The sequence below is a fragment of the Hippocampus zosterae genome, chromosome 6, assembly GCF_025434085.1.
Source record: "Hippocampus zosterae strain Florida chromosome 6, ASM2543408v3, whole genome shotgun sequence".
Taxonomy (NCBI): Eukaryota; Metazoa; Chordata; class Actinopteri; order Syngnathiformes; family Syngnathidae; genus Hippocampus; species Hippocampus zosterae.
The window spans coordinates 5,519,951-5,534,412 of NC_067456.1; the positions used below are offsets into that span (position 1 = coordinate 5,519,951).

At 44.1% G+C, this 14,462-nt stretch overlaps 2 long non-coding RNA genes across 2 annotated transcripts in view; one reads left to right on the forward strand and one right to left on the reverse strand.

Annotated features, from left to right (window-relative positions):
- LOC127601831 (uncharacterized) overlaps window positions 1-14,462 on the forward strand; it is a 249,400-nt gene that overhangs the window by 36,462 nt on the left and 198,476 nt on the right. The window lies entirely within an intron of this gene.
- On the reverse strand, window positions 5,851-13,085 carry LOC127601842 (uncharacterized). The gene is made up of 4 exons (XR_007962659.1): window positions 12,810-13,085; window positions 7,370-7,611; window positions 6,877-6,928; window positions 5,851-6,384 (listed from the first exon to the last, which is right to left on the reverse strand). It is a non-coding gene; the product is annotated as an uncharacterized LOC127601842 (long non-coding RNA).

Below are 14,462 nucleotides of genomic sequence, written 5' to 3' on the forward strand. Positions count from 1 at the left end.
GTGGTTGAGGAGGCAGGAGGAAAGTCCAGAAAATTACCGAGGATAATGAACAGACCCATGCAGAGAAAACATTAGGCAGAGCCCAGCTAATGAATATTTTTGTAAGCTGTCTTAGAGGCCCCATATTGGGCTTCTTTGGATCTTTTTTTTTTTTCTATCCCAAAACGGAATATAAAGACCTGATAGTCAAAGCTTTAGAAATGAGAATCGAATCTGACAAGGAAAAACAAAGAGGCCTATGTCTTATAAATCATGTATTTTAAACTGGAAAAAAAACAGAGTCAATTGCTGTACTTGAACATTTGATGTAATGTGCGACTTTTGTCACACCCTTAGTTGGACTTAAACTTTAATCACTAATACAATGGAACCTCCTCATTACATACGCCAAAGACTGAAAAATTTAAAGTTGAATGAACATTTTCTCGAGAAAATGCTCAAAAGTCAAACAAAAATGTTATTATTATTATTATTTACTTCATTCTCTCCATGTCTTACTGGACAAGTCTGCCAATATTTTGCTGTTAGCGCTCAGAAATCACTCAACCAACCCCTTCCCAGACTAGATCCGCTTTCAATGCTCCTAATTTGAACCTTTTTAAATTGGTGGATTGGCGCTTTGATGGGCCAAAACTGACAATTACAGAAATTATTTGATTGCAATGATTGCTTCAACAGGTTTTGCAAAAAATATGATGTTCAGGACATTTCCATTCGTTTGTTTTAAGGGTGAAATTGGAGCATGGAAATGAAACAATTCCTGAATTGTCTTGGATAATTTTCAGTATTTTCTCATGTGTTATTTTTTTTTTTTTATGAGTTTCTCCATCATCACTCGCATGTGTTGCTGTAGTTTCTTGCAAGAAAAACATCAAACCTGCTGTACGAGTTTCAGAAAAATGTGATAAGAGGGTGTTCCATTTTTCAATGCGTTGTGGGAATCAAATGTCAAGACCAACACTTAGAATCCAAAGACATGCTGTTGTGACAAATGATATCTGAGAATGTCACCTTTTGATTCTCACCATAAGCCACCGGGAGAGCGCGACGTCACTGTCACCTTTTTTTTTCCGCCTGCATCGAAGAGGTCTAGACCCGTTGAACTTTGAGGCAATACAAATTAGAAAGGGAGAATAAATCAAACTGTTGACGTAAGTCACATGAAGAGAAGAGCGCGGGTGTATCGTTCAGCAAAAGAACCTCGTGAGAAGCGTTTTGTTTTCAGATAGACAGACAACTCGCCCCTCCTCGCCCGTGCAAACTTGACTTCCTGTGAACGACGAACCTGCGCAAGGTATATTTTGTTCTCGGGATGACTTGGCAACCCCAAGTGACAGATTGCAGAGTTACAGGCCCTCTGGTAGCTTTTGAGCCTTAAAACATTTCACTGGAAATTTTACTCTGGGGAGTGAAGAGAAAATCAAATGAAAAGCCTGTTACAGAGCCAAATCAAAGCAGACACAAGTATTGTAAACCCGAATATTTGTCGACGTTTTTCAAGTTGGACCCTCTTTGGCTTCAGTACTTTGTCTCTTTAAAAAAAAAATATATTACAGTCCTGAGCTGTTTCTGGCCGATTCTTATTTAGAGGATGGTCTCCACTGGCGTATCATTTCAAAGGCCATCAAATCTCAAGAGAATGAACATCCCTTTACACACCACAGGTGGTGAATAATGAGTCACACTATTTCACTCGCGGACATCGCAAACCGAATGGGCTTTTGTTGAATTATGAATGAGTCAATTAAAAGTGAGATGTTGGTGATTTGTTACATGGATGTATTCATGTTTGTACAGCCATTCCTGAATTTACGGTGTATCGTGACACATTTTTGATTTCCAGTAGAATTAGGCATCAATTACACTTTGATTTTGTATCCACATATGACAAACAATGTGAGAGGAACCCAGAGTACCCGAAGAAAACCCACTCAGGCACGGGGGGAACATGCAAACTCAGGAAGGCCAAAGCCGTAATCGAACCCTTCACCTCTGCGCTGTGAGGCCGACACGCGAACAAGTCAATCAACGGGCCGATTTTCCAACTACGATATCTTGAATTGGATTCGTCCCTCAAAAAATACGGTTCACTCGACAGTATTGTGAGCCAAGTTCATGATTCACATAATTTCTTCATCACTGTGTGTTTTTTTTTCTCTCTCCTGCAGTCATTGTAAAACGTCACAGTAGCACGGAAAGCATTTTTATGAGCGGCAAAATGGCGCTGACTCATGCTTTTTTTTCCCCCTCAGCTGTTTTCTGCTCGAGCGAGCAAGAGTCAGCCAAGTGATTGTGACGTGGTTTGACCTGGGACAGTATTCTCTCAGCACGTCCAGTTCCACCTCAATGGGTGCATATTGCCACTTATGCACTTAACAGAAGCACCCCCCCCTCCCTGCCCCCCCACCGCTCCTCATCCTCTGTCGATCTTGCCGTTGTCTCAACATTTTTTGCATCTCACACTCCTCCCATTACTCACCCTTTTTACTCTCTCCCTTTACTGTCTGTTCCTCCAGCTCTGTCGATTTGTGCTCATGAATTCTTTATTCTGAGCCTAGTTATAATTTAATGATCAGAAGAAAGAAGCTTAGGGACGCTCTCATGCCTTTTTCTTTTTCTTAGATTTGCACTGTCATGCCGTGTCGGAGTCACACAAGCGTTTGAGCATCATTTAATTTGACTTAACTTCAGTTACAGTGATACCCACCCGACTTTGACTGGGAGGCTCCCGGGAAATCAGTACAAGGCCCGACATTACGGGCATCTAATAGATACAATTATAGTCTGTACGTATCACAGTGAGTGCCGGCGCACGAACATCTTCTTGCTGTCCTGTAAAATGCGAGCTCGCGTTCCCACTCAGCGGAGGAAAGGGCAAAAGAAAGACATGTTTGAATGCGTCTGATGGCATCTTAGGGCTGATTGACAGAGCACAACAGTTTGTCAGCAGAGAAAAAAAACAACAATAGGTGAAGTCGTGAACACCGAATTACGAAGAGGTGGAGGGGACACGATTGTCGTTAATGGCCATGCATACGTAAACCAAAAAGCTTGTGCTTTTCTTTGTGTGCATTTTTAAAATCGAAATTGAGTTTGAAGACCGGGACACCGTGTGATATATGATGGAATGGACATATGGCAATTTATAAATTAACTAGCTGGTTCGCCGCCCTCCGGGTGGCTCATCAGCTAGTTCCTGTGGAAGGCTGGTAAGGTGGGCCTTCGGCCCACAAAAGTGTTGTTGCTTGGTTCTACTTTTTGTTCATCTTCATTGCTTATCGCGAAAATAAAGAGATGTTTAGCTCTACTAAATAACTAACAATGTCATTGCAATGCTCGTGGGTAGACAACATTTTTTCGCTAAGATGCCCGCGCGATCGTAGTGAGCCACTGCCTGAGCGGCGCAGTGGCGGCGCGCAGCGGCGCGGTGAAGTAGGTACGTTTTGAAAAGGGACAGATGGAAGGACAGACCGCGTGCGGGACGACGCGCAATATATATATAGATTATGGCGATTTTTTTGGAAGATGCTACGAAGGAACTGTCTGCAAGGAACTATCCCGGGCCTCTTTAAAATGTGGTCTCACCTGTCATAAAATATGGCTGGACTCGGGCCAGAACAACAAAAAAAAAAGTTGTCAAAGCAGACATTGGTCTCACGTAAAAGAAAGTCCTTGCTTTTGATTGTCAGAATTTGTTACCTCTGCAATTAGGTTCACCATCGTCGGTCAGGTGAAATACACAGACAGGAGAAATGACATGAGCTCGCAAATGGCACGCCTCAAATTTAAACCACTGTAGCACGGTCCGTCGCAACACGTCGACGCAAACGTGAATAGGCCACCTTGACCTGATAAAGACGCGGCAGTTCCGGCCCTCGCGGCTTTGATAAGGACCCCGGTGGCTTCTTGTTGAGCATCAGGCTAATGGCATTAATATTTGGGCGGGCCATAAATAATGCTAACAAATAACCGTATGGACGGAATTAACGAAAGGAAAACAGAAGTGGAGCAGAGAAGATGCATGGTTGTACAGGATAGCGACAAATTACCCTGCGGGGAGGGTGGGTAAGGACGAGGGGGCTTCGTACCGTCATTACTCTGTACAGAGAGTTGCGGTCTGGCTAACACCTGCATTTCCCTCAGATCGGCTTCACCCTAATTAGCCCACACACACCCTGGGGGATCTTCTGACACACAAGCACTGCAGGGGGAGGTTACGCGGGGAGGAAGTAGGGAGGGCATACACAATTTAGACAAGAAAGCACAGCAGTAAGGCGGAAATTGGCAAGTTTCATTTGATATTGACATTTCAAGGTTGTCATGATTTCAGTGAACTTTCCGTGTGGTAAAAACACTTCTTTTTGAATAAGTTGTAGAATTTTTCTTTTCACAGATCCTATTTATCATTTGCTACGTCCATTAAATGAGAAGATGCCCTCTCCAGCCCGCCCAAAAGCCTCTAAGTGTCAGATCCATTTTTTCCCTAACCCCAGAAAAATGATAGAAAAATAAATAAGGAAAATAAATATGAATAAAGGGCGGCCCAGTAGTCCAGTGGTTGGCACGTTGGCCTCACAGTGCAGAGGTACCGGGTTCAATTCCAGCTCCGGCCTCCCTGTGTGGAGTTTGCATGTTCTCCCCGGGCCTGCGTGGGTTTTCTCCGGGTGCTCCGGTTTCCTCCCACATTCCAAAAACATGCGTGGCAGGCGGATTGAACACTCTAAATTGTCCCTAGGTGTGATTGTGAGCGTGGATGGTTGTTCGTCTCTGTGTGCCCTGCGATTGGCTGGCAACCGATTCAGGGTGTCCCCCGCCTGCTGCCCGGAGACAGCTGGGATAGGCTCCACCACCCCCCGCGACCCTAGTGAGGATCAAGCGGTTAGGAAGATGAATGAATGAATGAATGAATATGAATAAAAATGAATGTGCGAAGTCTGAATAAAAAATGTCATCTTTCCACAAGCTAACTTCAATTGTGTAAATTCCTGGTTTGTTTCCATTAATTCCTATGGAAAGTTTCCAACTTCCCTATTCCTGGAATTTTGTACATGATACCTACCGTACGTGATTAAAGAATGCTGCTGGCTTCAGCGGCGAGGCGAGTCACTCTTGAGCAGGCAAGCTGTGAACTGACATCTGCTGACAGCTATGAGAACTGGAGGCTGAAAGGTGCAGGAGTCAGTTTCATTTGCACTCACCCCATGGTTCGGGAGTGCGAAATGAAATGTTTGTTCATTTTCGATGCCACTTTGGTTCTTGTTAAGAACACGTGAAACACCTGCCCACATTATGACATGCTGTGATGACACAAACCGACTGTGCTGTCCTTGACAGATGCTGCGCACGGGTCCATCTCTCGCTGAGGTGTCTTAGCAATACCTTGTGACGCATTTAATAATGTCAGAGTTCTCCGCCGTCTACGTTAATCAATGCAGTCATGATTTTTTTTCTTCTGGTTAATTTCTTCATTTTAGTTGACATTGGAGGTATCCCTCCATTTTCTACACCGCTTCTCAAGGTGGAAGGAGAGACTATCCCACCTGACTTGCTGACTTGGGACGAGAGATCAGTGAGCGGGAATTGAACCCGCGCCACCTGCATCAAAGTCCAGCAACCAATGTACCATAAACCATCAATGACATTTACAGTACACTTCCTCTTTATTCTCTCAGAAAAAAAAATCAATAATTTGTCGATTAGCTACACAACTCTGCCGGGAAACTACCAGTGTGTGTGTGTGCGAGTGTGTGTGTGTGTGCGTGCGCAAGCATTTGTGGTCCTGTTTAAGTTAGTTGTATGGGAGGCACTGATCTCACACATGCTGACTGTACAGACAAACATACCGCTAGATCATATGACATGTTTCAGGACCACACACATTTCAACATTTTTTTTTCCAGTGTAGCAGTAACATTGGTCTTTAAAATTAACAGGACAAACAAACCAAAAAAAAAAAAAATACCTACTTCTTTTTTTTTTTTTAATTGTGGCCTTTCCTTTTTCAAGACCATAATGTTATTCGATGATACCGTTCGGACGACTTCACACATAGTTTCCACATTTGTGTGCGATCAAGCTCATAACTGCCACATCCACACTGTACATCCCATTGCTTGTTTTCTATGTATTTGTACATCTAAAGTAATTTCCAGAAACCACATCCATATCCTGTTTTAAAAGCCAATATTAGTGTTCACTAAATCATGAAAAAAGAGGACTTTCAAACGGACCTATAGTTATTGAATGGAAGCAAAGGCTCACGGAACAAGATGTAATGCAATTCCTTTGTGGTTTATAAACACGACGTATGTTCAATGTCCATAAATAAATGTCGATGCCCTCCGACGTTCTCAAGATGGGTGGTTTGTGGCGAACGCGGGGATCCTATTTCAAATCAGACAAGGTGTTAGAGCGGGTGAAAGTGTGTTGACATAGTCGTGTGTGTGCAGTCGGAATGATAGCCTTCCTTTTCCGTAAGAAACTGCAACACTGTGGAAAAATACGCCTCCCGGCGTTAACGTTACGAGCATTTGCGGCGCTGTGTTGAAAACTTAATAGATGAATGTAATACAAAATATCGTCAAGTAAATTAATTAGAAACAGCTTTCATTATGATGTATAACACAAAGAGAATTAAAACAACTAAGTAGCCTTGCCATTGTCAAGTATGATTAGCTTAATGCTAACGAATCGTGGACAAACAACTAGCGTCAGATCAGATTTTTGAACACAAATGGTGGAACAACACATGTAGACAGATAATATGAACAATATTCACTGCCATATTTTTATTGTTCTCTGCAAAGAATGATTATCGTCGCTTTCTAAGCTTTTGTGACCATCTCATGTGTATCTGTATGTCTGTATTATACTGACCCCTAGTGGACAAGTTGTGCAAGTCGGAAGGAGCATCACAATGTCTATCGAACTGAAAACAAAAATGTGACAAAAACGGTTTAATTTTTCAGATTCATTTCAGTAATGACATTACTGCGAGTAATTTTAAGATGGAATGAAACAAATTAACGGACTTTCCATCAATTGTAATTGGGAAAGATGATTTTAGACGAGTCTTTTGAAATACATGTTTGGCCAGGGAACAAATCCAACTCATATTTTAAAGCCCCACTGTTTTAAATTAAGACCACTTTTAACAAAGTCAACCCAAGTGGACATTTACAGTTTTTTTTGCATCGGCTGAAGATTAGATGCAGCTATGCTATTGGACAAGACGATTGTCTGCAAGTGTAGTAGTCATTTTGTGCTCATTATTTTTGCATTGAGGTGTTATTTGTAAAAACGTCCCGCGTCCTCTTCAAAAGCATGCTTCCTTTCGCTCGTAGTTTTTTTTCGTTTGTTTTTACCCCACCTCTCCTTTGCCGTCTCCGTCTCCGCTGAGAATGATCTGAGACTCCTGTCCCGGTGACAGAAGTAGGCTGCGTTTGCCGCGGCGTCGGCCCAATCAGTGACAATCTGCATGGTAATGTGTGGAAGGGGCGGGATAATGAAGTTCCCAGCTTGCCGACTGGAAGGCTATCCTCCGGTGTGCTGAGTGATTTATCTCCTCTGTCAAGAGCCAGGACAGCCAGGACTTGTCCTTCCCCACGGTCCCTGGGAACAGGAGTAGAGCCGAGCCAGATAAGAGATGGAGCATGCAGAAGGTCCAGGGTGCCAGCAAAGCCTCACAAGCATGCATCGCATATTTTAATCAACAAGAACATATCCATAAATGCACCTAAAACATTTTAAGTTCTGTTCCTTTTCACACGACGAAAGTGGAGAACAAGCGCCGTATAATGGATCCTTTGCCTCTGTCTGTGTTTCAGCCATTTGTCCTCTATCTACATTGTCAGCCTATCCATCACAGCCATCCTGCCCCAAGCACAACCAAATGCAAAATAAATCCCTTCTATGATTTATAACTCTTTTATGATGCCGCCAAAAACAATAGATGCTATTTTTTTTTTTGACAAAGTCAAACATGGAGAAGCAACAACGGTGTCACCCAGCAGGATGGATTTAATCGGACAAAAAGATGAATGTCAGTTGTGTGGAACTGATTGTTAATCGCGTTGCGTTAGCTGAAGCAAAAAAAAAAAACTTTTTAAAAAAACAACAATAATAAATGCACTGTTTTGCTGCAACCAGCAGAGGCGCTGTTGAGTTATAGTCCACAGTCAACAGTTTGAATGGCTACAAAACAAAGTGACAAGAGTGATGGTAAGTTAGGCTCCATCCATAATGACCACCACAACGTCACAATTCAATTAAAATGATACACTAGTCTCAAATCTGCCCTTCCTGTGTAGAGGTTGCATGCTCTCCCCATGCCTGCGTGGCTTTTCTCGGGGTACTCCTGTTTAACATGCACCATACATTAATCAATCACTCCAAATTGTGATTGGATGTGATTGTGATAATGGATTAAATGTATTGCATATCATTAAATCTCTACCTGGAAAAAAACACAACCAAAAAAACATTGACATATTCATGCACCACAATTTTGAAAACTTCCACAACTTTCTCTGTTCACACAATCCACACTTTTTAAAAATCAGTGGTGCCCCGCATAGCCTCCCCCTGCATGTTTTGGTTGACTGATCCTTGTCTCCAAGGTCTCTCAGATGAGTCAATTTAAATCATTGTCAGATGTGACCTTGGACCGAGATTTAAATGAGTGCAATGAAGTACATAATGTGTTTATTTAGGCCATTAAACATTCAAGTGGGATCGCGTCTGATTGTGCGAGGGCTTCTTACATGTGGCTTTGTGTCAAAACTATGTGATGATTCCATTGAGATTTTTAGTGCCTCCAACATTTTCATAGATGTCTTCAGAGTTACAGAATCCAAGACACCTTTATACAATTTTGAAATGTGTTCCATTCCTTCTCATCTCAACATTGGACCAAAATCAGCAGTCAAAATAATCAGATTTGTCCAGCACCATTCCCAATGAGATGCAATCAACTGAAATGACCGCTAGTTAATCCGACACGGATGGTTGTCCCTGTTCTTAACACCGTTGTGTTTTGGACAGCTTTAATGAAACTCAAGCAGTTAACATTTGAATCCCAAACATACACCTCACTTAATGACCGTAATTACTTTTAAATTACTGAGGGCGTTAGCCAAATGAAACCGATTTTCTTTTGTCCGTGACAAAAGGCTATGCCGTGACCCTGTTGTGCATATTGTTAGCCAAGTGTGACAACCGTGTTCCAGCACAGGAAGTCCTAAATACACGAGTCAGTGACTCATGGCCTCGCTCATTGGTTTCGAGGTCTGATAAATAAAGCTATTGAGGTGCTATTGAGGGCGGCCCGGTAGCCAAGTGGTTAGCACGTCGGCTTCACAGTGCAGAGGTACCGGGTTCGATTCCAGCTCCGGCCTCCCTGTGTGGAGTTTGCATGTTCTCCCCGGGCCTGCGTGGGTTTTCTCCGGGTGCTCCGGTTTCCTCCCACATTCCAAAAACATGCGTGGCAGGCTGATTGAACACTCTAAATTGTCCCTAGGTGTGAGTGTGAGTGCGAATGGTTGTTTGTTTCTGTGTGCCCTGCGATTGGCTGGCAACCGATTCAGGGTGTCCCCCGCCTACTGCCCGGAGACGGCTGGGATGGGCTCCAGCACCCCCCGCGACCCTAGTGAGGATCAAGCGGTATGGAAGATGAATGAAAAGGTGCTATTGAGTGATTTGCAAGACGACTGAGGGGCTAACATCTCTTTCGTCATCTGCCCCACGTGAAAAAAAAGGCACAGGAGTTGAGCAGATGAACCGCGAATCTCGCATGTCACAACGAGCCGCATTTGTATGGCACGGTTTCGCCAGCCACATAACACGCTAGCATTCGAGTGCATACAAACGTATGCGTATCGACGCGCAGCATAGCCGCAACCTGCTAGCAGCCGAGGCTGCCGTGTGTCTGCGCTGGCTCCTTCGAAACGGGCAAGGGTGACAGCGTCAGCTTGGCTTTCTTAATGAATGTCTCACTTCCCCCGGCACACTCGCTCGGCTCCTCCTTGCAGCCACCTAGCACCCCTCCGCCTACGGGCCCTACATCTCACCAGTCGACAGCGAGCGCCGTCATTGCAATGACCTCACGGCCTCCCAACCTCGCCTGCAGGGTCGGTGTCACTTCGGTTATGGCAAAGGCTGAGGTTCTGGTGCTGGTGTCAGGGCACTGAAGGGTAAATGGATTAATGGAAGCTAATGAGAAAGAAGAGGGTAGTCATAAACTTACAGAAAATCTCCTCATGGGGGGGGGGGGGGGAATCAAGCAATTGACCTTATATGGTCTGCATTGAGGCGGCCCGGTAGTCCGGTGGTTAGCACGTCGGCTTCACAGTGCAGAGGTACCGGGTTCGATTCCACCTCCGGCCTCCCTGTGTGGAGTTTGCATGTTCTCCCCGGGCCTGCGTGGGTTTTCTCCGGGTGCTCCGGTTTCCTCCCACATTCCAAAAACATGCGTGGCAGGCTGATTGGGCACTCTAAATTGTCCCTAGGTGTGAGTGCGAATGGTTGTTCATTTCTGTGTGCCCTGCGATTGGCTGGCAACCGATTCAGGGTGTTCCCCGCCTGCTGCCCGGAGACAGCTGGGATAGGCTCCAGCACCCCCCACGACCCTAGTGAGGATCAAGCGGCTCGGAAGATGAATGAATGAATGAAATGGTCTGCATTGCTGGTCTGCATTTTCCTGACATCCATTCTAGTTTATTGATTGATTACTTGTCAATTAGTGATTCTCTAAAAATAACACTTTCAAAATCCGTGTTTTTTCAGAATTTGAAAATATGTTTCTGGTCAAGAATATTCTATCCCCCCAACCCCCACCCTTTATTGAGTTTGTCTTGAGCTTTCATGTTCTGTCACCGCATTGTGGAAATCCACCACCCATATTTCCCTTTCGCCCTCCTTCAGTAATGTGACAATTACTCGGTTTCCAAGGTGAGAGCAGACACCCACCAACATTTATAATCTGCGAGGACCCGCGCACACACACAGAAACACGTGCCCATGACACATCCATGCCCGACTATCCTCCTTGTGCAGCTTCTTTACCATGAACATGTGCAAAGGCGCGCACGTTGTTAGCCCCACATTGTCCCCCCCGCTGTTCTTTCATTCACAAGAGTGAAGAGAGCAAATCCAGGAGCGTGACAGACGGACGAACTCTCAGACATATCATTATCCTCGCCTCTCCAGTCGTATGGCTGAGGGCCATCGCTTTCGCAGCCTGAAGCACCATATGAAACTTCCACATCTTCTCTACCATGCCCTTAATGCAATACTGGAAGGATTCTTCTTGGATCCTCACCAGTTCCGCCGTCACTGCCATCTTGATGTCATACATGTCTTCAAAACGTACCCCCCCCCACCCTGAGGACCTTTTTAATCCAGGGAAAGAAGGGGGCGGGGAGTTAAGGTGGGGGTGGGGTTAAAAAAGAAAATCATCCTGATCCAGGGCGGGTGTGTAGAGCACAGCAATGTGATTCTTGGCCTATGAGGAACTGTTGGGTGCTCGGGGCATTTTGAGCAAGCGGCATTGTCATGGTGAAGCAGACTCGAATTGTCCCGCCGCGACTTTTGCAAAAGTGTTAAATGAATGATGCAAACGCCACAGGAAAGCTTTGTCTACAATCACAATAAGAATGCTGACATTGTGCAAAAGAATATCTCTCCGCCTTGCCAAGTGTGGTGAGAACGCAACTATCTTTAAAACAAAAAAATACAAAATTAAAAAATTGAACTCAACGTTTCAAGGCACCAAACTTTTGTTTCGCAAATGTGGCACCTGGTTTGGGAGCAAACAACTTGAATGCTTTTGTTAAATGTGTAAATGTCAAAAATTCATATTTAGAACGTGTTCCAATATGAAAATCTCTTTCAGCACTCCCAAAATACAAGTTGTGTGTTTTTATTATTATTATTATTTATTTTTTTTTACTACCGATTGCCAACTCAATGTTTTACAAGAATAAAAACTCCGCTTCTGAAATGTTCCCTATAAATTTGTGAGACTGCATGGATGTCAAAACAAAACCACAACAGTCTGAAAGCTGCACGGTCACACCCGGTGGGATCCCCGCAAATTATGTTATTCCAACCGACGAGTCACTGAGTTTTCCTCCGCAGCGGCGCCCTCCGCTAGAGTTGCCATTTGATATGTTGCTTTTATGAACGTAAAAATATACATCGTGTCAGCTATGGAATTGTGAAGGTGTACCCTGTAATCTTTTTTATTTATTTTTTTTGTAATTGACTTTGACAAGGTAAAAGATGCGTCACCGCATTTTAACAGGATTAGAGCAAATGGTACTTATCGGGTTTAAGCACGTTGAATTATGCAACTCCATCAAAAAGGACAGGTTTGGTCGAATTGAGTAAGGTATCAAGGAATTGACTTAAAAAGGAGAAAAACAGAGCCAGTCTCAAAGGATTATTTTTTTTTGCGCACAGCCTTGACCCCAACGAGGATACGCAGTATTGAAAATGGATGACTGGATGAATCTTTTCGAGGACGGAATCATCTTTGTGAGTTCGAAATATATGTCTCGAAGCCGGCGTTTGTAACAACCAAACAGTTCAAAGAGTTGAAATGCTTCAAAACACGACTCAACCGTTTTGTGTTTGTTCAAAGAGCGAGTTGTGAGTGTCGGAGCTGTGTTGTTTATTTTTTTGGCCGGCCTCTTCTCAATCTCAAAACACCTTTCTGCTGCGTTAGACTAGTCCCCTTCCTTCTGCTTTAGTTCTTGACCCAGCCCATATCGGGAGCTAAACAGGAAGGGTGTGGTGCTGAGGAGGCTCACCAGGGTCGCGACCTGGCCTCCCTCCCGTCATTAGAGCCTCCAGCTAGGCCAGGACTTCCGTTGATGTGGTCCACCGAGGAGGGGAGGCAGGGGGAGGGACGTCTCCTTAATTGTACCCTAGGTCATAGTGAAAGGAATGTCTGAGGTCTGAGGCCTTGTTCCACACACACACACACACAGACATACACACACACATGGACCGAAGCGCCTTTATGCGCACACACTCGCTCTCACTGCTTTGCCTCTGTCTTGCGGGCTTCTGTGTTCTCCACCTCCTATGCACCCACCCCTGCGGAGAAGGCCACTAATTGGCACATTGGCTGCCAGTGTGGGTGTGGAGGGAATGTCAGAGCACTACGCCATTGCACAAAAGCCACAGACGTCTCTGAAGCAATATGGGGACCCTGGGGAGAAACCGTAGAGATGAAGAGCACCCACCTCGCAGCTTTTGACCACTGCATAATAAATGCTGTAGGTAAAGAAATATAAGATCCGGCGTAGTGGCTTTGCATGTTTGGCTTTCTTGAATGCGACCAAAGTACATGCCTCAGTTTCAGTGTCCCTCGCAGCGCTGTGCCATATCACGTCATCCACAATAATACCAATATGATTTGTATTTGGACGCAAAAAAAAAAAAATATAGTAATAACTGCGCTATTACCGGTACATTTAAACAGCTCATTTTTAGACAGTCTTGCCAGACATTTCACTTAAATGTAGCCTGTAACAACTTGTCGCACCATTGCTTACTTCTCTTTAATTCCAAAAAAAAGCCCGCCGCGACTAGCAGTTCATTCTCCATTTTGCAGATCATAGTTTGCAGTCGGCTAAAAGTGTTGTCATTGGTGTTTACGTTAAGATATCTCAAAACCACTAACGTGACTCCAATCCAGAAAGTGCATATGCAGATTGGAGAAGTACTACGGGAGGATTTCTGCAAATATATACAGACAGTATCAACACCAAAACCGATGTTAGCATCGGTATCCTTAAATAGCAAACGAATTCCGCTCCTGATGTAATATCAGATCGTGAAGTGCAGTCAGGCTGAGGAAAACTCTTCAAAAGGTGATGATTTGCTTCTTTCAAGTCACCAAATAACAGCTCATCATGTTGGGCCACTCTCCGTCTGGACATGGACTTTACAACTGCAGAATGTTGCAGACAGGAGGAAAAAAAACAAAAAAAGTTGATGAGATGCTAGTCTGTTTTTTGAACATGCCTGCATGTGTGTGGTCCGGTGTGGTGTGCAAGAAAAATGTCGAGGACAGACGAATTGAAATGGAATTTTCACCTTGAGGGATTCTAATCATTCATTATAAAAATATCACTCCATACTAATGAATGGGTAAAAGTTCTCGGTCCATACAGAAGCATTTCCACCATAACCCCGAAGCTGAATGGCTGAAAAATGGACCACTTACGCAGCTTTTACTGTTAAAAAAAAACAACAAACAAACAAACAAAACTGGCTCAATAACAATTATTCACACCAGATCTGCAGAAAGCGAAACTAGGCGTGTTTAACCCTAAGATTGACTCATTACTCAGGTGACACAATTGCAAGTGATGTCATTTGAGCAAAACACTTCAGACTCAAAAATAGAGGCTTAACATGTAAGCCCGTTTCAAATGATCTGAATAGTTCAGATT